Source organism: Lonchura striata, chromosome 34 (genome assembly GCF_050655825.1).
Source record: "Lonchura striata isolate lonStrDom1 chromosome 34, ASM5065582v1, whole genome shotgun sequence".
Classification (NCBI taxonomy): Eukaryota; Metazoa; Chordata; class Aves; order Passeriformes; family Estrildidae; genus Lonchura; species Lonchura striata.
In genome coordinates, this window is record NC_140736.1 from 7,039,164 (window position 1) to 7,065,499 (window position 26,336).

General features: G+C 52.6%; 1 long non-coding RNA gene across 1 annotated transcript; it reads right to left on the reverse strand.

Moving 5' to 3' along the window:
* Positions 1-630: 630 nt before the first annotated feature.
* LOC144248419 (uncharacterized) lies at positions 631-3,285 on the reverse strand. The gene is made up of 3 exons (XR_013341729.2): positions 3,023-3,285; positions 2,792-2,841; positions 631-1,626 (listed from the first exon to the last, which is right to left on the reverse strand). It is a non-coding gene; the product is annotated as an uncharacterized LOC144248419 (long non-coding RNA).
* Positions 3,286-26,336: the final 23,051 nt, after the last annotated feature.

Here is a 26,336-nt window from a genome sequence, read left to right on the forward strand (position 1 = left end):
TCTTTCCCAGGGAAAATGGAAAAAGGATGTGCCCAGGGGCCCCTGGCGCTGGGCTGGGGCCTCACTGCAAAGAATCCTTATATCGAAGGATGGACCCCACACCGAAGTTGTCCCCACCTCAAACTTGTGCTGCCCTGATAGACCCAAGGGAGCCCTACAAACTGACATCAGGAACCTGGACTGCTGAGTTTTCTTTCCCAGGGAAAATGGAAAAGGATGTGCCCAGGGGCCCCTGGCCCTGACTGCAAAAAATCCTTATATCGAAGGACGGAGCGCAGACCGAAGGTGTCCCCACCTCAAACTTGTGCTGCCCTGATAGACCCAAGGGAGCCCTACAAACTGACATCAGGAACCTGGACTGCTGAGTTTTCTTTCCCATGGAAAATGGCCAAAGGATGTGCCCAGGGGCCCCTGGCCCTGACTGCAAAAAATCCTTATATCGAAGGACGGAGCGCAGACCGAAGGTGTCCCCACCTCAAACTTGTGCTGCCCTGATAGACCCAAGGGAGCCCTACAAACTGACATCAGGAACCTGGACTGCTGAGTTTTCTTTCCCAGGGAAAATGGCCAAAGGGTGTGCCCAGGGGCCCCTGGCCTTGGGCTGGGCCCTGAGTGCAAAAAATCCTTATATCGAAGCATGGAGCCCAGACCGAAATTCTCCCCATCTTAAACTTGTGCTGCCCTGATAGACCCAAGGGAGCCCTACAAACTGACATCAGGAACCTGGACTGCTGAGTTTTCTTTTCCAGGGAAAATGGCCAAAGGATGTGCCCAGTGGCCCCTGGTCCTGACTGCAAAAAATCCTTATATCGAAGGAGGGAGCCCAGACCGAAGTTGTCCCCAACTCAAACTTGTGCTGCCCTGATACACCCAAGGGAGCCCTACAAACTGACATCAGGAATCTGGGCTTCTGAATTTGCTTTCACTATGTAGATATCCCTCATTCATTGGCAGGGCCCTGCGATCCCCTTGGTTTTCAGGTCCCACGTTTCCTTTTGCTTCCTCAATGTCAAATCCTCACTGGATTTCCCTCATCTTGCATCTCCCACCCCCAAGTACTCAGGGATTTTTTTTCATGCCGAATACCTGTTTTAATCTGACAGTACAAAGCTTTGGCTTGATTTTTTCTGTGCTGGATTTCTCCTTGGGAAATCTGCCACCATATAACCCTAACCACAACCACTTTGCTTTGCTCAGAATTCACAACCTTCAGACCAGCATCATGGCACCTTACCCACTGGCCCTCCACTGGCACCTTCCCAAAGCATTCCAGTAATGCTCCACATTTTCAGTGGGCATCCTGTCTCGCCCTCATCCTGACCCTAAAAATACACCAAGGAATTCTAAAATAGCCATTAGGAAGGTATAACAATTCTCTAAAAGATGCCAGAGAAAGCCTTCAAAAATCCCCTAATAGCCCTGCAAAAAAAAACACTCAAGGAAGCCTGCTCTGCCTCCAAACCCCTTCCTGTTGCCCTCTAGCCCACAGATGTCATCCCTACCTTTTCGCAGCGGGTCCTGTTGTCCTCTGAGGGTTCTGGCGTTGTCCTGGTGCGAGGGTCGCTGCCCTGTCCCACTGGGAGGCTTCCGGTGTGGTCTCGCTGTCAGGCTTGCTGTGCTGTGCTGCTGTTGTTAGGGGTGAAAAGGGAAAAGGCTGCTTAGGGTGAGGTTAGGGCTGGGTGAGGGGTGCTGCACCTGTACCCTAACTTGCCTCCTAAGCTGTACGCTGTAGCCCTGATCCCCACTGGACTGTCCAGCCCTCAGACCCTCTCCCTTCACCCCTGACCCCTCCCTCAGCCCCCCAGCCCTCAGGCTCTGGCTGTCACCCTCGAACCCCCCTTTGCCCCTCAAGCCCCCTCTCCTCTGCTCCTCAGCCCCCAGCTTCTCTGTGTCACCCTCCAGCTGCCCCTGCCCCCCTCAGCATCTCTCTGTGTCACCCACTGTCCCCTCCCCTGTTCCTCCCTCAGCTCCCAGCCTCTGTCACCCTCAAGCTGTCCCTCAGCCTCTATGCCATGAAAAGACCCTAAAAAACCCACAAAAATGCCCTAAAAAAACCCTCATCTTCAAAATGTCTTAAAACCCCGACAAAAACATGAAAATAGCCTCAGAATGCCCTTAAAATACAATAAAAATACTCTACTTTAAAAAGCCCCTAAAACACCCCTAAAAACCCCCAAAGAACGTTTAAAAAATATCTCTAAATATTCCTAGAAGAGCTCTAAAAATAGCCCCAAAATCCTTAAAACACATTGATGAGACCCTAAAGAAACACCGCAGCGAGGGAGGCTGGAAGATGCGAAGCCGCGCTCCCGGCCCCGGGCGCAGCGCGGCTCTGGCAGGAAAGCGGCTCCTCCGGCAGGAAGAGGCGGCGCCAGGCCAGGAGACCCCCGCCCGCTGCCCCCGGCCCGGCGGGGCCGGCACCGGGCCCGGGGGGCCCCGGCGGCGCCCGAGCCCCGCGCCCGGAGCGGACGGAGCGGCGGCACCGGCGCGGCGCCCGCGCCGCCTCCCCCGCCCGCCGGCCCGGCCAAAGCTCCGCTCGGCTCCGCACGGCTCGCACTGGCGCGGCTCCGGCGGGCCCGCGGCAGCCCAGCCGCGCCCAGCTCCCCTTCCGCCCCGGCCAGCCCCGGCACTTCCGGCAGGGCTCCGCGCCGGACCCTTTGCTGCCGGGCCGGGGGCAGAAGAAGCGCCCCGAATGCAGCGGCACAGCCCGATCCCCGCCCTGCCAGCGCTGCCACGGCTGCAGCTCCCTTCCTCTGAAGCCCCGACACTGATGCCACGCTCCGGCGCTCACCTCACCCTAACAAGGGAAAAGAAATGTAGGCTTCCCTTCAATCGTGTCCCCTAGAAGAGAAGAAAAGAAGCAGCTTTCCTCAAATGATGGCAAAAGGGAGAATTTTACCTCAATCCAAACCCCTTAAAAGGTGGGACCACAGGACTGCCCCCTCCAATTCAACCCCAGGATGACGAAATTTCAAAGGGAAAGGAGAAAAGTCCCCGCTATAAAGGCACAGCACCGGCTCACCTGCTTGGCTGCTGCTTCTCGGCACAAAGGTTTGTCCCTGGGCTCCTCCTTTGAGCAATGCTCCACGTATCCAAGTGTGTATCCAGGTGATCCCCCGGACCCTGTCCAAAGCGCCCACCGTCCTTCCAGGAGACAGCCCCGCGAGCCCCCCACAAACTCCTCTTCTCCAGCAGCTCTGTGCAAAACCCGGCTGAGGCAAAGCCTCACCCTTAAATAACCTCCCCCCGGCAGGACACGCCCCTCCTCCTCATCAACTTAACAGCTCGCACCTGCTGCTGTTGCCACTCTCCAACAGCGTCTCTTGGTCTCTCCCTCTCCAGCACACAGCCCACTTCTCACAGACACAGATCCAACAGAAATCTGCTACAGGTGTTGGCTTTTCTTAATCCACCTGGTTACATGATTAAAACACATACATGCATTGATGGTCATTGAGAGAAAGCTTTCCCCTGGAGAAAACAGACCTTTTGCCGGCACACTTTGATACACCTTCGGAAAAAGCAGAAATTGCACCAACTCCTAAGACCCCTGCTGAGGAACCCAGCCCTGCCTGGGACACCCAAAGCAGCAGACCTTGAAAAAGGAGGGGAAAAGTCAAGCTTGGAGTGGAAAAAGAGGATAGAACTACAGCAGCCTTTAAAAATGCCTGCACAGAGCAATAGTGGGAACCAGACACATTTATTCTTTCCTTGCTTTCTGTGATGACATAAATAGGAAGTAAGAACACGTTAAACAAAAGGCAGAGCTAGGATTTTACAGGTCTTCATTTTGGCAGGCTGCATGACAAACACCTCTTCCAGGACTGCGATGCCTTTTGGGGAATGGCAGAGAACGGAGGCAAAAGGTGCCGGGAGCCCTTTCTGTTCCCTTCAGCCCCTGCAGCCCCTCCGGTGCTTTCAGGGCACTCTCTTGGTTCGTTCCTAGAGAAAAAGGCTAGGGCATGATTTTCAAAACTACTGCCCGTCCCCAGTCAGAGTTTCCTACATTCCTGGGTACAAATGAGTGGATGGAGGGAGTGGATGGATGCTGTCCAGCAGTGTCCCCAGGGGCATCTGGAGTGTTCACACTGCTGAGCTGAGAAAAACTCACCAAACCCAGCCCAGGGGCCTGTGATCCTCCACCCACCCGGGGGAACTCCGGTCGCTGTAAACAGAGGCCACAGCGCACACCAGGCTCTGCTGTGCCCGGTGAGGAGTCTCTGTATGAGCCCTGAGCCCTGGCATCGCCTCCCAAACACCACAGAGACCTCTTGTGCCATCAGAGAAAAGCCCTGGAGCAAACGTGTGTCCCCAGCACGATCAACAAGAGATGCAGAATTACCTCCTCAATAAAAACACTGTTTCTGATGGAAATGTTACCTCTGTCAACTGTGAGGATTTTATAGGAATACTGGCTCAAGAATTCAGTGACTTCAGGGATTCCATACCACAGGTTCCTGGGACTGCTTGGGCATCCAGAGCCTATAGTATTGGTTAAACTGGTAGAGCTGAGGATACTTATCAGCTTTGTCACAGAGCTGGAACGTCACGCAGGGAGCAAGGGGTTCTCTCGGAGAGTGCAGGAGGCCAGTGAAAACAGCACCAAGGTCCTCCACGACGTCTGCTCCTAGAAAAGCCAAATAAATTAAACTATTGACATGAGCACGGACACTGGGGCAACCTTCCTTACTTTGGGCCTTGCCAGCAGCCCACAGAGCCTCACGCAGAAAAGAACTGATCGAGATCAAAAAGTGTTCCTAGTGACCTAGACAGGTGCTCCTGGCCGCTGAGGTACCTGAAAAACCCTCCAGACATCATCAGCTCTTGCTTAAGCAAATAATCCACCTTCACCGTGTTGTGCCAAAAACACGCCCGGCCCTTAACAGGGAGAGACCCTGCCAGGCACCGCCTCAGAGAAGAACCGAGCTGTACTGGGGGGACACACCCAGCCAACGTGTACGAGTTAAACAGAATTTTCTCTCAGAACTGGGACTTTCAGCACCCCCCAGGTGCTACTCGACTGCCACATACACACAGAGGGCTTCGTGAGGTGCTCTGGGGTTGGCCAGTCCTGCTCCAAGCCCTGCTGATGCCCCGGTGGTTTTAAGGATGTCCTCAAGGAGGTGGTAGAACCTCACAGTGTTTGCCCCTGGAGCTTAATTTCTGAAGTTTTCCTTGGGAAACGCACCCACTTCCTACTTAACAAGGCAGTCCCCTCTCCCTGCTCTCAGGAAGAGCTGCCCACAGGCACGGGAACCACCTTCCTCTCCTGATCGCCACGCTCTGCCCTTAAAACGCTGTTACTGAGGCCAGCTACTTCCACACCAAGACTGTCCATGCAGGGACAGTGTCCCTTCTCTTCAGGGTCAGGGAAAAAGGGCAGAAGCACCTACAGAGCTTCAATGCCCCTCCTGAGCACAAAGCACCGTGAATCTGCACCTCCTGCTGCTTGCAGGGAAGATAATAAAATGCCTCAAGGTAAAAAATGATAAATGGTAAAAAATTATTACAAGAGGGTAGAAGTGATGCTGCTTTCACTCCACTGCTAGAAATGACACATAAAACATAAAAAAAAACCCTGTACCTGTTCCATTTTCAGACTGAAACAACAGCATATTCCTGGCTGCTCATGCAGCAGGGACAACAGCACTGAAGGGAAATGTTTGGATAATCATGTCTTCATTTAAAGAGAACCCAATTCCTTCATCTAAGCCATCACTGCCCTCCATCAGAACAGCCAGCACATCCACGACATCTAATAAGCGAAGGAAAAAATGTAAGCAGAGGATCCAGACTTACTGGGAAAACAACAGAGGTAGAATGCAACATTCCAGGAACACAAGGTAGCTTTTTAGTCACAAAAAAAAAGAAAGAAAAAAAAAAACACCCAAAAAAAACTAAAAAAAAAAAAACCCACCAAAAAACAAAAAACCCCAAAAAACCCCAAAGGCACATTTGCCAGGCAATACAATGTTAGGGGCAGCACAAAAATCACAGCTGTACTTCACTCTGCCTTTCAAAGCTGCTGTCCAGCACAGGTTGCCCACAGAAGCTGTGGCTGCCCCCGGATCCCTGGAAGTGTCCAAGGCCAGGCTGGACAGGGCTTGGAGCACCCTGGCATGGTGGAAGGTGTCCCTGCCCATGGCAGGGGTGGAACGGGACGAGCTTTAAATAAAGGTGCCTTCCCATCCAAACCCTTCTGGGATTCCACGATTCTGTGAGCAGCCCCAGGCAGATGGGCTAAATTTCCATTGTGGTTCGGAAATGCTGCTGCAAGAGCACAAACAGATTTCAAATACTGTTCAAGTGGCACAACCACATCAAAAATTACGTCTGGGGGTAAAGTGGCAACTCTGCAATTCCAGCCTCTGATACCAAGGACACATGGAGGGCTGAATCCAGGGGGCGTTCGGGGTCCGAGTCGGGGTCGTCTTCATGAGCCACCAGCCTGGGGACCCAAAAATCGGGGGGAACCCCGAATTGGGGGGGGACCCAAAATTGGGGGGGTCCTGGGGGGCTCTGGAAGGTCTTTGCAGCATCCCAGGAAGAATTTTGGGAGTCCCAAGGGGGGGTTTGGGGAGTCATGAAGGGAATTTAGGGGGTCTCAGAGAGTTTTTGGGGGGTCCCAGGAGGAATTTTGGGGACCCTGATGGGAATTTTGGGGATCCCAGGGGGTGTTTTGAGGTCCTGGAGAGCTTTTTGGGGGGGTCTCAGGGAGTTTTTGGGGTCCCAGGAGGAATTTCAGGGGTCCTAAAGAGAAATTTGGAGGTCCCAGAAGGTGTTTTGGGGTGACAAATAGAATTTTGGGGGTTCAAGGGGTGTTTTGGGGTCCCGAAGGGAATTTTGGGGGTCCCAGTGGGGTTTTGGGGGTCCTGAAGGGAATTTTGGGCGTCCCAGGGGGGGTTTTGGAGTCCTGGGGAGAATTTTGGGTATCTCAAGAGGTTTTTGGGAGGAATTTTGGGGTCCCAAAGAGAATTTTGTGGGTCCTGGGGAGGGTTTGGGTCCTGAAGTAGAATTTTGGGGGTCCCAGGGGGTTTTGGGGGGTCCCAGGAGGAATTTCAGGGACCCTGATAGGAATTTTGGGGGTCCCAGCGGGGGTTTTGGAGTCCCAAAGGGAATTTTGGCCAACCCAGGGGGAGTTTTGGAGTCCTGGGGAGAATTTTGAGGGTCTCAGGGGGTTTTTGGGTGGAATTTTGGGGGTCCCGAGTGGAATTTTGTGGGTCCTGGGGAGGGTTTGGGGTTCTGAAGGGAATTTTGGGGGTTTCTGGGAGTTTTTTGGGGGTTCCAGTAGGAATTTTGAGGTCCTGAAGGGAAATTTGGGGGTCCCAGGGGGGGTTTTGGGGTCCCAAAGGGAATTTTGGAAGTCCCAGGGGGGATTTTGGGGTCCTGGAGAGGTTTTTGGGTGTCCCAGGGGGCCTTGTGATGTCCTGGAGAGAATTTTGGGGGTCTCAGGGGGTCTTGGGGAGGAATTTTGGGGGTCCCAAGTAGAATTTTGTGGGTCCTGGGGGGGGTTTGGGGTCCTCAAGTGGATTTTGGGGGTCTCAGGGGGTTTTGGGGGGTCCCAGGAGGAATTTAGGGGTCCTGAAGGGAATTTTGGGGTCTCAAGGAGTTTTGGGGGGTTTCAGGAGGAATTTCGAGGACCCTGATGGGAATTTTGGAGGTCCCAGGGGGGTTTTTGGGGTCCCAAATGGAAGTTTGGGCGTTCCGGGAGGGGTTTTGGGGTCCCAAAGGGAATTTTGATGGTCTCAGGGGGGTTTTGGGAGGAATTTTGTGGGTCCCGACCAGAATTTTGAGGGTCCTGGGGGTGGGTTTGGGGTCCTGAAGGGAATTTTGAGGTCTCACGAAGTTTTTGGGGGGTCCCAGAAAGAATTTCGGGGACCCTGATGGGAATTTTGGGGCTCCCGGGGGGGGGTTTGGGGTCCCGAAGAGAATTTTGGGGGTCTCAGTGGGGTTTTGGGTCTCCCAGGAGGAATTTCAGGGACCCTGATGGGAATTTGGGGTGTCCCAGGGGGGCTTGTGGTGTCCTGGGGAGAATTTTAGGGGTCTTGGGGGTTTTTTGGGAGGAATTTTGGGGGTCCCGAGTGGAATTTTGTGTGTCCTGGGGAGGGTTTGGGGTTCTGACGGGAATTTTGGGGACTTCTGGGAGTTTGTGGGGGGTCCCAGGAGGAATTTGGGGTTTGTGAGAACCCCAGCCTTTCTCTGGGGTCTCATGTGGTGAAATTCCTCCTCCAACCCGTGCTTCCAAAGAAAAACTCCGCAGGCTTTAGCTGTTCAGTCTCAAGGCAGTTTATCACTAGTTATCTAACAGATTATGTTCTTGGACTGCGGCTGTTTGATCAGCGGCCTGGGTAGAGGCACACACACCCCCTGACATCCTCTCTATCTGCTGTCTTCTTCGTCTCTCCCCCCGCCCAGGGCTGCTGCTATCTTTTATAAGATATATTACGTATAACATGTTTACAATTATTCCCCAGTACCTACTACCTACGTTGCCAAGTGTTTTTCTACTCTAAACCAATCTGTGAGTGCCAACATCACCAAGAACATGGAGGTAAGGAAAAAGAAGGAGGAAGAACAGGATCAGCCCACTTTCCTCCATCTTAGAACTCCTGACCCCCATGTACAAAGTGAAAACCCCCCTGGACATGTGCTAAAACCCCCTTGTACAATACTAAAAAAATTTCCCCTCTACTTTGTAATTACTTTTACTATACTATCTAACCTTTTGTGACTGCTTGTTCCACCTCCAAAATTGGTAACTCATTCCATGGCTCAAACTCACAATCACAGCTGTTTCCAGCTGCCTGCCAGGGTCCCAAATGCTTCTGACCAAGGCCTGGAACCACTAAAAATGTCTGAGAGACATTATGAGTTCCCACAGGGGTCCTGAAAAGAAATCTGGGGGTCCCAGGGGGGGGTTTGGGGTCCTGAAGGGAATTTTGCGTGTCCCAGGGGGTTTTTGGAGTCCTGGGGAGAATTTTGAGGGTCTCAGGGGAGTTTTGGGAGGAATTTTGGGGTCCCGAGTAGAATTTTGTGGGTCCTGGGGGAAGTTTTGAGGTCCCGAAGGGAATTTTGGGAGTCATAGGGGGAGTTTTGAAGTCCTGGGGAAAATTTTGAGGGTCTTAGGGGGTTTTTGGGAGGAATTTTGAGGGTCCCGAGTAGAATTTTGGGGATCCTGGGGGGGAGGTTTGGGGTCCTGAAGTGAATTTTGGGGTCTCAGGAAGTTTTTGGGGGGTCCCAGAAAGAATTTTGGGGACCCCGATGGGAATTTGGGGCTCCCGGGAGGGTTTTTGGAGTCCGGAAGGGAATTTTGGGGGACCAGGGGGGGTTTTGGGGTCCCAATGGGAATTTTGGGAGTTCCAAGGGGGTGGGTTGGGGTCCGGAAGGGAATTTTAGGGGTCTCAGGGGGTTTTTGGGGGTACCTGGAGGAATTTCGGGGACCCTGATGGGAAATTTGGGAGTCCCAGGGGGGGTTTTGGGGTCCTGAAGGGAATTTTGGGCGTCCCAGGGGGAGTTTTGGAGTCCTGGGGAGAATTTTGGGGGTCTCAGGGGGTTTTCGGGAGGAATTTTGGGGGTCCCGAGTAGAATTTTGTGGGTCCTGGGGAGGGTTTGGGGTCCTGAAGGGAATTTTTGGGTCTCAGGGAGTTTTTGGGGGGGTCCCAGGAGGAATTTTGGGGACCGTGATGGGAATTTTGGGGGTCCCAGGGGGGTTTTTGGAGTCCCGAAGGGAATTTTGGGGGTCCCAGACGGGGTTTTGAGGGTCCCAAAGGGAATTTTTTGGTCTCTGGAGTTTTTGGGGTCCCAGGAAAAACTTCGGGGTCCTGAAGGGAATTTTGGGAGTCACAGGGGGCGTTTTGGAGTCCTGAGGAGAATTTTGGGGGTCTAAGGGCTTTTTTGGGAGGAATTTTGGGGGTCCCGGGTAGAATTTTGGGGGTCCTGGGGAGGTTTTATGGTCCTGAAGTGAATTTTGGGGTCTCTGGGAGTTTTTGGGGGGTCCCAAGAGGAATTTTGGGGACCCCGATGGGAATTTTGGGGATCCCAGGGGTGTTTTGGGGTCCCGAAGGGAATTTTGGGAGTCCCGGGGGGGGGTTGGAGTCCTGGGGAGAATTTTGATGGTCTCAGGGTTTTTTTGGGAGGAATTTCGGGGGTCCTGAGTAGAATTTTGGGGGTTCTGGAGGTGGGTTTGGGGTCCTGAAGGAAACTTTGGGGGTCTCAAGGAGTTTTGGGGGGTCCCAGGAGGAATTTCGGGGACTCTGATGGGAATTTTTAGGGGTCCCAGGGGGGGTTTTGGAGTCCCGAAGGGAATTTTGTGCGTTCCAGGGGGGGTTTTGGAGTCCTGGGTGGAATTTTGAGGGTCCTGGGGGTATGTTTGGGGTTCTGAAGGGAATTTTGGGGTCTCACTAAGTTTTTGGGGGGTCCCAGGAGGAATTTCGGGGACCCTGATGGGAATTTTGGGGGTCTCAGGGGGTATTGGGGGGTCCCATGAGGACTTTCGGGGTCCTGAAGGGAATTTTGGGGTGTCAAGGAGTTTTGGGGGGTCCCAGGAGGAATTTCGGGGAGTCTGATGGGAATTTTGAGGGGTCCCAGGGGGGGTTTTGGAGTCCTGGGGAGAATTTTAGGGGTCTCAGGGTTTTTTTGGGAGGAATTTTGGGGGTCCCGAGTAGAATTTTGTGGGTCCTGGGGAGGGTTTGGGGTTCTGAAGGGAATTTTGGGGGTCTATGGAAGTATTTGGGGGGTCCCAGGAGGAATTTTGGGGTCCTGAAGGGAATTTTGGGGGTCCTAGGGGGGGTTTTGGGGTCCCAAAAGGAATTTTGGGCGTCCCAGGGGGTTTTTGGGGGTCCCAGGAAGAATTTCCGGGTCCTGAAGGGAATTCTGGGGCTCCCAGGGGGGTTTTGGGGTCCCAAATGGAATTTTAGGCATTCCAGGGAGAGGTTTGGAGTCCTGGGGAGAATTTTGAGGGTCTCCGGGGGTTTTTGGGGGGAATTTTGGAGGTCCCGAGTAGAATTTTTTGGGTCCTGGGGGAGGTTTTGGGGTCCTGAAAAGAATTTTGGGGGTCTCACGAAGTTTTTGGGGGTCCCAGAAATAATTTTGGTGACCCTGATAGGAATTTGGGGGGTCTCAGGGGGTTTTGGGGGGTCCCACGAGGAATTTTGGCGTCTTGAAGGGAATTTTGGGGTCTCAAAGAGTTTTGGGGGCTTCCCAGGAGGAATTTTGGGGACCCTGATGGGAATTTTGGGTGTCCCAGGGGGGTTTTCGGGGTCCTGAAGGGAATTTTGGTGGTCCCAGGGGGGTTATCTGGGTTCTGAAGGGAATTTTGTGGGTCCCAGGGGGGTGTTCTGGGTTCCGAATGGAATTTTGTGGGTCCCAGGGGGGTTTTTGGGGTCCCTAAGGGAATTTTGGGCGTTCCAGGGCCGTCCCGATGGTTTTGGGGTCGCGCTGGTTGCGGGGCTGCAGTACCGCCCTGTGTCCACAAGGCGGCAGCATTTGTCAAGTGAGTCCGCGACAAGATGGCGGTCCGTGGGGACCTTGATGGTGACAGGCGTTTTTTGCCGATGCCTGTCGGCTCCCGCCAAAAACCCGCACGCTCGCAGCGCTCCTGACCCCACAGCCCGTGTGCACGGCATCGTAACCGCCGCGGAAAATCCCGTCGCGGGGCGCCGGCGGTGCGGGCAATTCAGGCAGTGTAAAAAACAGACACAGGTCCTCGAATTTCAACGTCCTCGTTTTCGCGCCCTCTCGAGAAGGTCAAGCGAGTCCGCGCCAAGCCCCTCCCAAGATGGCGGCCGCGGGCGGCGGGCTGCAGTGCCGCTCTCTGCCCACACGGCGGCAGCACTGTGCCGTCAGCAGCGAATGCCCCAAAGATCCGCGCGGGAAAGAACGGAACAAAAACCCTGCCTCGGACCCGATAGGAACCGAAAGAAAAAACCTTTCCTCTTAAACTGCATTTCAACAGAGTTTATTTTTACATTTTTCACATTTATATTCACATTCGGATTTATAATGTATATTGATATATAATTGTATTTTCATAATTCCTTACATTTATTCCATTTATTATATTTTATTATATTTTAGATTTTATACATATCTTAATAGATTGCTTACATATTTCTATAGTTAGATTTAGAGTTCTAAAAGGTTTATATTGATTAAAATAAAAACCTGACTCTATCCAAGTAAAAATCTTTTTAAAAAACCCTTTATTTAAACTCCATTTAAATTTATTTCTATTTTTCGCATTTATAGTCAAATTTACATTTTAAATGTAGATTGATGTATGGTGCTATTTATAGTCTATCTCTTCCTAATACTATTTTTATTTCTATTTTATATTTTTATATATATCTGTATACATTGAATATATATTTCCATATTTAGAACAATATCAAAATAAAATGTATATTCATATTTTTTCCATTAATGCCCTGCCTCTAACCAAATAAAAACAAAAACAAAAACAAAAAAATCTTTCTATAAACAATACTTGAATATATATTGAATACACCCTGCATTACAAATTGCAGGGGAAATGGATTCCCTCATGATTTGAACACAAGAAATAATGGAAAAGGAAGCTTTTTCCCACAATTTAAACCCCTTTTCTCTCCATAACCCCTCATTTTTCTGGGAGCGCTGTGGAAGGTCTGGGGGTTCTAAGGAGGGATTGACACAATAAAAGGGGAAAGTTGAAAGCTCTCCCGTGGAACCCCACATGCTGCCCGGCCTGCTCAGGTGCTGCCCCTTGGCAAGAGGGCTCTTCCCTCGGCATTTTCTCAAAGGGATGCTCGTGCCCGGGTGGGTCCGGCTGCTCCCCGATCCCTGCTGGATGTTCCAGCCATAGCTCCTGGAGGGACACTTGGGATACCCCTGTTAGCCCCTCGGGATTAGCAGCTCCCTGTGCAGGTGTGCCCAGGTAGCTGCACTGAAAGCAGCTGCTCACACGGGGAGCTGCTACACCTAGGAGTGGGGGATGAGGTGAAGAAAGGTCCTGTGGGGTGTTCCCTTCCCTACGCAGGCCTTTGCCAGACCCTTCAACAATGCGGTGCCAGATTTTCATTGCCAAGATAATTAACAGTCTTTCCCCTGGCCAAACAGGAATTGTGCTTCCAAAATTGCAAACAGTGAATGATTTCTTGCAGACACCAGCTGCCAACACCAGGAACTCTCACTGCCTTTGGAGAGCAGCACGCCTCCAGTGAACACACATCAACACACAGGGAGGGTGAGGTAGGTTTTACACGGAAAAAGGGCAGAGGTCGGGTCACAAGGCCTGTGGCCCCAGGTGACTTGATACATCTTTTTGTTCTGAATGGCACAGGATTTCCCCAGCAGCAAAACTGCTGACAGCAAGAATTCTGCCTGTCCTGGAAGAGACAAGGACCTCCTCAAAATTGACATCAGGAAGTGAAGAGGGAGAGCCATGTTTCACACAGAATAGGGCCAGGGACAGAGTCCAAGAGCCAGAAGCCATGAAAAAAGGGTTGCCCCTTGGAAATCTGAATGGAGAAGGATGTGTTGTGGACCCAAGCTGCTTTCATGTCGATGAGGGGTTGCCTTGATGATCCCAAGCAAAAATCGAAAACTGACGTCAGGAACCGGGACTGGCGAGCATGCATTCCTAGAGAAAATAGCTTGAATTCACGCAGACCACCATGCGGTCCTGGGTGGGCAGCTGAGTGCAGGAAATATGAACATAGAAAAATACAATCCAGGCCCAAACCGCACCCACCTCAAACTTCTGCTGCCCTGATACACCCAAGGGAGACCTACAAACTGACATCAGGAACCTGGACTGCTGAGTTTTCTTTCCCAGGGAAAATGGAAAAAGGATGTGCCCAGGGGCCCGTGGCCCTGGGCTGGGCCCTGACTGCAAAGAATCCTTATATCGAAGGATGGACCCCACACCGAAGTTGTCCCCACCTCAAACTTGTGCTGCCCTGATACACCCAAGAGAACCCTACAAACTGACATCAGGAACCTGGATTGCTGAGTTTTCTTTCCCAGGGAAAATGGCCAAAGGATGTGCCCGGGGGCCCCTGGACCTGGGCTGGCACCTCACTGCCAAAAATCCTTATATTGAAGGATGCAACCCACACCGAAGTTGTCCCCACCTCAAACTTGTGCTGCCCTGATAGACCCAAGGGAGCCCTACAAACTGACATCAGGAACCTGGACTGCTGAGTTTTCTTTCCCAGGGAAAATGGAAAAAGGATGTGCCCAGGAGCCCCTGGCCATGGGCTGGGCCCTGACTGCAAAGAATCCTTATATCAAAGGATGGAGCCCAGACCGAAGTTGTTCCCACCTCAATCTTGTGCTGCCCTGATAGACCCAAGGGAGCCCTACAAACTGACATCAGGAACCTGGACTGCTGAGTTTTCTTTCCCAGGCAAAATGGCCAAAGGATGTGCCCGGGGGCCCATGGCCCGGGGCTGGGACCTCACTGCAAAAAATCCTTATATCGAAGGATGGAGCCCACACCGAAGTTGTCCCCACCTCAAACTTGTGCTTCCCTGATAGACCCAAGGGAGCCCTACAAACTGACATCAGCAACCTGGACTGCTGAGTTTTCTTTCCCAGGGAAAATGGCCAGATGGTGTGCCCAGGGGCCCCTGGCCATGAGCTGGGCCAGCACTGCAAAAAGTCCTTATATCGAAAGATGGACCCCAGACCGAAGTTGTCCCCACCTCAAACTTGTGCTGCCCTGATAGACCCAAGGGAGCCCTACAAACTGACATCAGGAACCTGTATTGCTGAGTTTTCTTTTTACGGGGAAAAGGGACAAAGCTTCTGCCCAGGGGCCCCTGGCCCTGGGCCGGGCCAGCACTGCAAAAAATCCTTATATCGAAGGATGGAGCCCAGACCGAAGTTGTCCCCACCTCAAACTTGTGCTGCCCTGATAGACCCAAGGGAGCCCTACAAACTGACATCAGGAACCTGGACTGCTGAGTTTTCTTTCCCAAGGAAAATGGCCAAAGGATGTGCCCAGGGGCCCCTAGCCCTGGGCTTGGACCTCACTGCAAAAAATCCTTATATCAAAGGATGGAGCCCAGACCGAAGATGTCCCCACCTCAAAATTGTGCTGCCCTGATAGACCCAAGGGAGCCCTACAAACTGACATCAGGAACCTGGACTGCTGAGTTTTCTTTCCCAGGCAAAATGGCCAAAGGATGTGCCCGGGGGACCCTGGCCCTGGGCTGGGACCTCACTGCAAAAAATCCTTATATCGAAGGATGGAGCCCACACCGAAGTTGTCCCCACCTCAAACTTGTGCTGCCCTGATAGACCCAAGGGAGCCCTAAAAACTGACATCAGGAACCTGGACTGCTGAGTTTTCTTTCCCAGGGAAAATGGAAAAAGGAAGTGCCCAGGGGCTTGTGGCCCTGGGCTGGGCCCTGACTGCAAAGAATCCTTAAATCGAAGGATGGAGCCCTGACCGAAGTTGTCCCCACCTCAAACTTGTGCTGCCCTGATAGACCCAAGGGAGCCCTACAAACTGACAGCAGGAACCTGGACTGCTGAGTTTTCTTTCCCAGGGAAAATGGAAAAAGGATGTGCCCAGGAGCCCCTGGCCCTGGGCAGGGACCTCACTGCAAAGAATCCTTATATCGAAGGATGGACCCCACACCGAAGTGTCCCCACCTCAAACTTGTGCTGCCCTGATAGACCCAAGGGAGCCCTACAGACTGACATCAGGAACCTGGACTGCTGAGTTTTCTTTCCCAGGGAAAATGGAAAAAGGATGTGCCCAGGGGCCCCTTGCCCTGACAGCAAAAAATCCTTATATCGAAGGATGGAGCCCACACCGAAGTTGTCCCCACCTCAAACTTGTGCTGCCCTGATAGACCCAAGGGAGCCCTACAAACTGACATCAGGAACCTGGACTGCTGAGTTTTCTTTCCCAGGGAAAATGGAAAAAGGATGTGCCCAGGAGCCCCTGGCCATGGGCTGGGCCCTGACTGCAAAGAATCCTTATATCAAAGGATGGAGCCCAGACCGAAGTTGTTCCCACCTCAATCTTGTGCTGCCCTGATAGACCCAAGGGAGCCCTACAAACTGACATCAGGAACCTGGACTGCTGAGTTTTCTTTCCCAGGCAAAATGGCCAAAGGATGTGCCCGGGGGCCCATGGCCCGGGGCTGGGACCTCACTGCAAAAAATCCTTATATCGAAGGATGGAGCCCACACCGAAGTTGTCCCCACCTCAAACTTGTGCTTCCCTGATAGACCCAAGGGAGCCCTACAAACTGACATCAGCAACCTGGACTGCTGAGTTTTCTTTCCCAGGGAAAATGGCCAGATGGTGTGCCCAGGGGCCCCTGGCCATGAGCTGGGCCAGCACTGCAAAAAGTCCTTATATCGAAAGATGGACCCCAGACCGAAGTTGTCCCCACCTCAAACTTGTGCTGCCCTGATAGACCCAAGGGAGCCCTACAAACTGACATCAGGAACCTGTATTGCTGAGTTTTCTTTTTACGGGGAAAAGGGACAAAGCTTCTGCCCAGGGGCCCCTGGCCCTGGGCCGGGCCAGCACTGCAAAAAATCCTTATATCGAAGGATGGAGCCCAGACCGAAGTTGTCCCCACCTCAAACTTGTGCTGCCCTGATAGACCCAAGGGAGCCCTACAAACTGACATCAGGAACCTGGACTGCTGAGTTTTCTTTCCCAAGGAAAATGGCCAAAGGATGTGCCCAGGGGCCCCTAGCCCTGGGCTTGGACCTCACTGCAAAAAATCCTTATATCAAAGGATGGAGCCCAGACCGAAGATGTCCCCACCTCAAAATTGTGCTGCCCTGATAGACCCAAGGGAGCCCTACAAACTGACATCAGGAACCTGGACTGCTGAGTTTTCTTTCCCAGGCAAAATGGCCAAAGGATGTGCCCGGGGGACCCTGGCCCTGGGCTGGGACCTCACTGCAAAAAATCCTTATATCGAAGGATGGAGCCCACACCGAAGTTGTCCCCACCTCAAACTTGTGCTGCCCTGATAGACCCAAGGGAGCCCTAAAAACTGACATCAGGAACCTGGACTGCTGAGTTTTCTTTCCCAGGGAAAATGGAAAAAGGAAGTGCCCAGGGGCTTGTGGCCCTGGGCTGGGCCCTGACTGCAAAGAATCCTTAAATCGAAGGATGGAGCCCTGACCGAAGTTGTCCCCACCTCAAACTTGTGCTGCCCTGATAGACCCAAGGGAGCCCTACAAACTGACAGCAGGAACCTGGACTGCTGAGTTTTCTTTCCCAGGGAAAATGGAAAAAGGATGTGCCCAGGAGCCCCTGGCCCTGGGCAGGGACCTCACTGCAAAGAATCCTTATATCGAAGGATGGACCCCACACCGAAGTGTCCCCACCTCAAACTTGTGCTGCCCTGATAGACCCAAGGGAGCCCTACAGACTGACATCAGGAACCTGGACTGCTGAGTTTTCTTTCCCAGGGAAAATGGAAAAAGGATGTGCCCAGGGGCCCCTTGCCCTGACAGCAAAAAATCCTTATATCGAAGGATGGAGCCCACACCGAAGTTGTCCCCACCTCAAACTTGTGCTGCCCTGATAGACCCAAGGGAGCCCTACAAACTGACATCAGGAACCTGGACTGCTGAGTTTTCTTTCCCAAGGAAAATGGCCAAAGGATGTGCCCAGGGGCCCCTAGCCCTGGGCTTGGACCTCACTGCAAAAAATCCTTATATCAAAGGATGGAGCCCAGACCGAAGATGTCCCCACCTCAAAATTGTGCTGCCCTGATAGACCCAAGGGAGCCCTACAAACTGACATCAGGAACCTGGACTGCTGAGTTTTCTTTCCCAGGCAAAATGGCCAAAGGATGTGCCCAGGGGCCCCTGGACCTGGGCTGGGCCCTGACTGCAAAAAATCCTTATATCGAAGGATGGAGCCCAGACCAAAATTGTTCCCACCTCCAACTTGTGCTGCCCTGATACACGCAAGGGAGCCCTACAAACTGACATCAGGAACCTTGACTGCTGAGTTTTCTTTCCCAGGGAAAATGGAAAAAGGATGTGCCCAGGAGCCCCTGGCCCTGGGCTGGGGCCTCACTGCAAAAAATCCTTATATCGAAGGATGGACCCCACACCGAAGTTGTCCCCACCTCAAACTTGTGCTGCCCTGATAGACCCAAGGGAGCCCTACAAACTGACATCAGGAACCTGGACTGCTGAGTTTTCTTTCCCAGGGAAAATGGCTGCAGGTCCTGAAGGGAACAAAAAGGGCTCCCGGCCTTTGCCTCTGTTCTCTAACATTCCCCAAAAGGCATCGCAGTCCCGGAAGAGGTGTTTGTCATGCAGCCTGCCAAAATAAAATCTTGTAAAATTCTAGCTCTGCCTTTTTTTTAACGTGTTCTTTCTTCCTATTTATGTAATCGCAGAAAGCAAGGAAAGAATAAATGTGTCTGGTTCCCACTATTGCTCTGTGCAGGCATTTTTAAAGCCTGCTGTAGTTCTATCCTCTTTTTCCACTCCAAGCTTCACTTTTCCCCCCTTTTTCAATGTCTGCTGCTTTGGGTTTCCCAGGCAGGGCTGGGTTCCTCGGCAGGGGTCTTAGGAGTTGGTGCAGATTCCGCTTTTTCCGAAGGTGTATCAAAGTGTGCCGGCAAAAGGATTGTTTTCTCCAGGAAAAAGCTTTCTCTCAACGACCATCAATGCATGTATGTGTTTTAATCTTGTAACCAGGTGGATTAAGAAAAGCCGACACCTGTAGCAGAGTTTTGTTGGATCTGTGTCTGTGAGAAGTGGGCTGTGTGCTGGAGAGGGAGAGACCAAGAGATGCTGTTGGAGAGTGGCAACAGCGGCAGGTGTGAGCTGCTAACTTGATGAGGGCTCAGAGCAGACACAGGTGTGAGCTGTTAAGATGATGAGGAAGAGGGGCGGATCCCTCTGGGGGGAGGTTATTTAAGGGCGAGGCTTTGCCTCATCCTGCTTTTGCATGGAGCTGCTGGAGAAGAGGAGTTTATAGGGGCCTCCCAGGGCTGTCTCATGAAAGGACGGTGAGTACTTTGAACATGGTTTAGGGGATCACCTGGGCACCTCCTTTGGCCATTTTCCCTGGGAAAGAAAACTCAGCAGTCCAGGTTCCTGATGTCAGTTTGTAGGGCTCCCTTGGGTCTATCAGGGCCGCACAAGTTTGAGGTGGCGACAACTTCGGTGTGGGGTCCATCCTTCGATATAAGGATTTTTTGCAGTGAGGCCCCTGCCCAGGGCCAGAGGCCCCTGGGCACATCCTTTTTCCATTTTCCCTGGGAAAGAAAACTCAGCAGTCCAGGTTCCTGATGTCAGTTTGTAGGGCTCCCTTGGGTCTATCAGGGCAGCACAAGTTTGAGGTGGGGACAAATTCGGTGTGGGGTCCATCCTTCGATATATGGATTTTTTGCAGTCAGGGCCAGGGGCCCCTGGGCACATCCTTTTTCCATTTTCCCTGGGAAAGAAAACTCAGCAGTCCAGGTTCCTGATGTCAGTTTGTAGGGCTCCCTTGGGTCTATCAGGGCCGCACAAGTTTGAGGTGGGGACAACTTCGGTGTGGGGTCCATCCTTCGATATAAGGATTTTTTGCAGTGAGGCCCCTGCCCAGGGCCAGGGGCCCCTGGGCACATCCTTTTTCCATTTTCCCTGGGAAAGAAAACTCAGCAGTCCAGGTTCCTGATGTCAGTTTGTAGGGCTCCCTTGGGTCTATCAGGGCAGCACAAGTTTGAGGTGGGGACAAATTCGGTGTGGGCGCCATCCTTCGATATAAGGATTTTTTGCAGTCAGGGCCAGGGGCCCCAGGGCACATCCTTTTTCCATTTTCCCTGGGAAAGAAAACTCAGCAGTCCAGGTTCCTGATGTCAGTTTGTAGGGCTCCCTTGGGTCTATCAGGGCAGCACAAGTTTGAGGTTGGGACAACTTCGATGTGGGCTCCATCCTTCGATATAAGGATTTTTTGCAGTCAGGGCCAGGGGCCCCTGGGCACATCCTTTTTCCATTTTCCCTGGGAAAGAAAACTCAGCAGTCCAGGTTCCTGATGTCAGTTTGTAGGGCTCCCTTGGATCTATCAGGGCAGCACAAGTTTGAGGTGGGGACAACTTCGGTGTGGGGTCCATCCTTCGATATAAGGATTCTTTGCAGTCAGGGCCCAGCCCAGGACCAGGGGCCCCTGGGCACATCCTTTTTCCATTTTCCCTGGGAAAGAAAACTCAGCAGTCCAGGTTCCTGATGTCAGTTTGTAGGGCTCCCTTGGGTCTATCAGGGCGGCACAAATTTGCGGTGGGGACAACTTCGGTGTGGGTTCCATCCTTCGATATAAGGATTTTTTGCAGTCAGGGCCAGGGGCCCCTGGGCACATCCTATTTCCATTTTCCCTGGGAAAGAAAACTCAGCAGTCCAGGTTCCTGATGTCAGTTTGTAGGGCTCCCTTGGGTCTATCAGGGCAGCACAAGTTTGAGGTGGGGACAATTTCGGTGTGGGGTCCATCCTTCGATATAAGGATTTTTTGTAGTGAGGCCCCAGCCCAGGGCCAGGGGCCGCTGGGCACATCCTTTTTCCATTTTCCCTGGGAAAGAAAACTCAGCAGTCCAGGTTCCTGATGTCAGTTTGTAGGGCTCCCTTGGGTCTATCAGGGCAGCACAAGTTTGAGGTGGGGACAACTTCAGTGTGGGCTCCATCCTTCGATATAAGGATTCTTTGCAGTCAGGGCCAGGGGCCCAGGGCCAGGGGCCCCTGGGCAAATCCTTTTTCCATTTTCCCTGGGAAAGAAAACTCAGCAGTCCAGGTTCCTGATGTCAGTTTGTAGGGCTCCCTTGGGTCTATCAGGGCAGCACAATTTTTGGTGGGAACAACTTTGGTCTGGGCTCCATCCTTCGATATAAAGATTCTTTGGGGTCAGGGCCCAGCCCTGGGCCAGGGGCCCCTGGGCACGTCCTTTTTCCATTTTCCCTGGGAAAGAAAACTCAGCAGTCCAGGTTCCTGATGTCAGTTTGTAGGGCTCCCTTGGGTCTATCAGGGCAGCACAAGTTTGAGGTGGGGACAACTTCGGTGTGGGGTCCATCCTTCGTTATAAGGATTCTTTGCAGTCAGGGCCAGGGGCCCCAGGGCACATCCTTTGGCCATTTTCCCTGGGAAAGAAAACTCAGCAGTCCAGGTTCCTGATGTCAGTTTGTAGGGCTCCCTTGGGTCTATCAGGGCAGCACAAGTTTGAGGTGGGGACAATTTCGGTGTGGGCTCCATCCTTCGATATAAGGATTTTTTGTAGTGAGGCCCCACCCCAGGGCCAGGGGCCGCTGGGCACATCCTTTTTCCATTTTCCCTGGGAAAGAAAACTCCGCAGTCCAGGTTCCTGATGTCAGTTTGTAGGGCTCCCTTGGGTCTATCAGGGCAGCACAAGTTTGAGGAGGGGACAACTTCGGTGTGGGGTCCATCCTTCGATATAAGGATTCTTTGCAGTCAGGGCCAGGGACCCCTGGGCACATCCTTTTTCCATTTTCCCTGGGAAAGAAAACTCAGCAGTCCAGGTTCCTGATGTCAGTTTGTAGGGCTCCCTTGGGTCTATCAGGGCAGCACAATTTTTGGTGGGGACAACTTTGGTCTGGGCTCCATCCTTCGATATAAAGATTCTTTGGGGTCAGGGCCCAGCCCTGGGCCAGGGGCCCCTGGGCACATCCTTTGGCCATTTTCCCTGGGAAAGAAAACTCAGCAGTCCAGGTTCCTGATGTCAGTTTGTAGGGCTCCCTTGGGTCTATCAGGGCAGCACAAGTTTGAGTTGGGGACAACTTCGGTGTGGGGTCCATCCTTCGTTATAAGGATTCTTTGCAGTCAGGGCCAGGGGCCCCTGGGCACATCCATTTTCCATTTTCCCTGGGAAAGAAAACTCAGCAGTCCAGGTTCCTGATGTCAGTTTGTAGGGCTCCCTTGGGTCTATCAGGGCAGCACAAGTTTGAGGTGGGGACAAATTCGGTGTGGGCTCCATCCTTCGATATAAGGATTTTTTGCAGTCAGGGCTAGGGGCCCCTGGGCACATCCTTTGGCCATTTTCCCTGGGAAAGAAAACTCAGCAGTCCAGGTTCCTGATGTCAGTTTGTAGGGCTCCCTTGGGTCTATCAGGGCAGCACAAGTTTGAGGTGGGGACAACTTCGGTGTGGGGTCATCGTTTGATATAAGTTTTTTTTGTAGTGATGGCTCAGCCCTGGGCCAGGGGCCCCTGGGCACATCCTTTTTCCATTTTCCCTGGGAAAGAAAACTCAGCAGTCCAGGTTCCTGATGTCAGTTTGTAGGGCTCCCTTGGGTCTATCAGGGCAGCACAAGTTTGAGGTTGGGACAACTTCGATGTGGGGTCCATCCTTCGATATAAGGATTTTTTGCAGTCAGGGCCCGGGGCCCCTGGGCACACCCTTTTTCCATTTTCCCTGGGAAAGAAAACTCAGCAGTCCAGGTTCCTGATGTCAGTTTGTAGGGCTCCCTTGGGTCTATCAGGGCCGCACAAGTTTGAGGTGGGGACAACTTCGGTGTGGGGTCCATCCTTCGAAATAAGGATTTTTTGCAGTAAGGGCCAGGGGCCCCTGGGCACATCCTTTTTCCATTTTCCCTGGGAAAGAAAACTCAGCAGTCCAGGTTCCTGATGTCAGTTTGCAGGGCTCCCTTGGGTCTATCAGGGCAGCACAAGTTTGAGGTGGGGACAACTTCGGTGTGGGCTCCATCCTTCGATATAAGGATTTTTTGCAGTGAGGCCCCTGCCCAGGGCCAGGGGCCCCTGGGCACATCCTTTTTCCATTTTCCCTGGGAAAGAAGACTCAGCAGTCCAGGTTCCTGATGTCAGTTTGTAGGGCTCCCTTGGGTCTATCAGGGCAGCACAAGTTTGAGGTTGGGACTACTTCGATGTGGGGTCCATCCTTCGATATAAGGATTTTTTGCAGTCAGGGCCAGGGGCCCCTGGGCACATCCTTTTTCCATTTTCCCTGGGAAAGAAAACTCAGCAGTCCAGGTTCCTGATGTCAGTTTGTAGGGCTCCCTTGGGTCTATCAGGGCAGCACAAGTTTGAGGAGGGGACAACTTCGGTGTGGGGTCCATTCTTCGATATAAGGATTCTTTGCAGTCAGGGCAGGGACCCCTGGGCACATCCTTTTTCCATTTTCCCGGGGAAAGAAAACTCAGCAGTCCAGGTTCCTGATGTCAGTTTGTAGGGCTCCCTTGGGTCTATCAGGGAAGCACAAGTTTGAGGTGGGGACAACTTCGGTGTGGGGTCCATCCTTCGATATAAGGATTTTTTGCAGTCAGGGCCAGGGGCCCCTGGGCACATCCTTTTTCCATTTTCCCTGGGAAAGAAAACTCAGCAGTCCAGGTTCCTGATGTCAGTTTGTAGGGCTCCCTTGGGTCTATCAGGGCAGCACAAGTTTGAGGTGGGGACAACTTCGGTGTGGGGTCCATCCTTCAATATAAGGATTTTTTGCAGTCAGGGCCAGGGGCCCAGGGCCAGGGGCTCCTGGGCACATCCTTTTTCCATTTTCCCTGGGAAAGAAAACTCAGCAGTCCAGGTTCCTGATGTCAGTTTGTAGGGCTCCCTTGGGTCTATCAGGGCAGCACAAGTTTGAGGTGGCTACAACTTCGGTGTGGGGTCCATCCTTCGATATAAGGATTTTTTGCAGTCAGGGCCAGGGGCCCCTGGGCACAACCTTTTTCCATTTTCCCTGGGAAAGAAAACTCAGCAGTCCAGGTTCCTGATGTCAGTTTGTAGGGCTCCCTTGGGTCTATCAGGGCAGTACAAGTTTGAGGTGGGGACAACTTCGGTGTGGGGTCCATCCTTCGATATAAGGATTTTTTGCAGTCAGGGCAAGGGGCCCCTGGGCACATCCTTTGGCCATTTTCCCTGGGAAAGAAAACTCAGCAGTCCAGGTTCCTGATGTCAGTTTGTAGGGCTCCCTTGGGTCTATCAGGGCAGCACAAGTTTGAGGTGGCGACAACTTCGGTGTGGGGTCCATCCTTCGATATAAGGATTTTTTGCAGTGAGGCCTTTGCCCAGGAGCAGGGGCCCCTGGGCACATCCTTTTTCCATTTTCCCTGGGAAAGAAAACTCAGCAGTCCAGGTTCCTGATGTCAGTTTGTAGGGCTCCCTTGGGTCTATCAGGGCAGCACAAGTTTGAGGTGGGGACAACTTTGGTGTGGGCTCCATCATTCGATATATTGATTTTGTGCACTCAGGGCCAGGGGCCCCCAGGAACATCCTTTGGCCATTTTCCCTGGGAAAGAAAACTTCGCATTCCAGGTTGCTGATGTCAGTTTGTAGGGCTCCTTTGTGTGTATCAGGGCCGCACAATTTTGAGGTGGGGACAACTTCGGTGTGGGCTCCATCCTTCGATATAAGGATTTTTTGCAGTCAGGGCCAGGGGCCCCTGGGCACATCCGTTTTCCATTTTCCCTGGGAAAGAAAACTCAGCAGTCCAGGTTCCTGATGTCAGTTTGTAGGGCTCCCTTGGGTCTATCAGGGCAGCACAAGTTTGAGGTGGGGACATCTTCGGTGTGGGGTCCATCTTTCGATATAAGGATTTTTTGCAGTCAGGGCCAGGGGCCCCTGGGCACATCCTTTTTCCATTTTCCCGGGGAAAGAAAACTCAGCAGTCCAGGTTCCTGATGTCAGTTTGTAGGGCTCCCTTGGGTCTATCAGGGCAGCACAAGTTTGAGGTGGGGACAACTTCGGTGTGGGGTCCATCCTTCGATATAAGGATTTTTTGCAGTCAGGGCCAGGGGCCCCCGGGCACATCCTTTTTCCATTTTCCCTGGGAAAGAAAACTCAGCAGTCCAGGTTCCTGATGTCAGTTTGTAGGGCTCCCTTGGGTGTATCAGGGCAGCACAAGTTTGAGGTGGGGACAACTTCGGTGTGGGGTCCATCCTTCGATATAAGGATTTTTTGCAGTCAGGGCCAGCGGCCCCTGGGCACATCCTTTGGCCATTTTCCCTGGGAAAGAAAACTCAGCAGTCCAGGTTCCTGATGTCAGTTTGTAGGGCTCCCTTGGGTCTATCAGGGCAGCACAAGTTTGAGGTGGGGACAACTTCGGTGTGGGGTCCATCCTTCGATATAAGGATTTTTTGCAGTCAGGGCCAGGGGCCCCTGGGCACATCCTTTTTCCATTTTCCCTGGGAAAGAAAACTCAGCAGTCCAGGTTCCTGATGTCAGTTTGTAGGGCTCCCTTGGGTCTATCAGGGCAGCACAAGTTTGAGGTGGGGACAACTTCGGTGTGGGGTCCATCCTTCGATATAGGGATTTTTTGCAGTGAGGCCCCTGCCCAGGACCAGGGGCCCCTGGGCACATCCTTTTTCCATTTTCCCTGGGAAAGAAAACTCAGCAGTCCAGGTTCCTGATGTCAGTTTGTAGGGCTCCCTTGGGTGTATCAGGGCAGCACAGCTTTGAGGTCGGGACAAATTCGGTGTGGGGTCCATCCTTCGATATAAGGATTTTTTGCAGTCAGGGCCAGGGGCCCCTGGGCACATCCTTTTTCCATTTTCCCTGGGAAAGAAAACTCAGCAGTCCAGGTTCCTGATGTCAGTTTGTAGGGCTCCCTTGGGTCTATCAGGGCAGCACAAGTTTGACGTAGGGAGAATTTCGGTGTGGGGTCCATCCTTCAATGTAAGGATTTTTGTAGTGAGGCCCCAACCCAGGGCCAGGGGCCCCTGGGCACATCCTTTTTCCATTTTCCCTGGGAAAGAAAACTCAGCAGTCCAGGTTCCTGATGTCAGTTTGTAGGGCTCTCTTGGATCTATCAGGGCAGCACAAGTTTGAGGTGGGGACAACTTCGGTGTGGAGTCCATCCTTCGATATAAGGATTTTTTGCAGTCAGGGCCAGGGGCCCACGGCCAGTGGCCGCTGGGCACATCCTTTTTCCATTTTCCCTGGGAAAGAAAACTCAGCAGTCCAGGTTCCTGATGTCAGTTTGTAGGGCTCCCTTGGGTCTATCAGGGCAGCACAAGTTTGAGGTGGGGACAGCTTTGGTGTGGGGTCCATCCTTCGTTATAAGGATTCTTTGCAGTCAGGGCTAGGGGCCCCTGGGCACATCCTTTTTCCATTTTCCCTGGGAAAGAAAACTCAGCAGTCCAGGTTCCTGATGTCAGTTTGTAGGGCTCCCTTGGGTCTATCAGGGCAGCACAAGTTTGAGGTGGCGACAACTTCGGTGTGGGGTCCATCCTTCGATATAAGGATTTTTTGCAGTCAGGGCCAGGGGCCCCTGGGCACATCCTTTGGCCATTTTCCCTGGGAAAGAAAACTCATCAGTCCAGGTTCCTGATGTCAGTTTGTAGGGCTCCCTTGGGTCTATCAGGGCAGCACAAGTTTGAGGTGGGGACAACTTCGGTGTGGGGTCCATCCTTCGATATAA